Raw genomic sequence first — 246 nt, forward strand, 5'->3', positions numbered from 1 at the left:
ACCATACCCCATTCAAATATTTTGTCTTGCCCATTCATCCTCAATCATCTCAAAGCATGAAAAAAAAATAAACTTTAGTCTGTCTCCTCCCTTCATCTACACTGATTGAAGTGGATTTAACAAGTGACATCAATAAGGGATCATAGCATTCAACTGGATTCACCTGGTCAGTCTCATGGAAAAAGCAGATGTTCTTAATGTTTTGGACACTCAGTGTATATAATTAAGATGCATATGAGTCAGTAA

The sequence above is a fragment of the Oncorhynchus kisutch genome, linkage group LG26 (assembly GCF_002021735.2).
Source record: "Oncorhynchus kisutch isolate 150728-3 linkage group LG26, Okis_V2, whole genome shotgun sequence".
Lineage (NCBI taxonomy): Eukaryota > Metazoa > Chordata > Actinopteri > Salmoniformes > Salmonidae > Oncorhynchus > Oncorhynchus kisutch.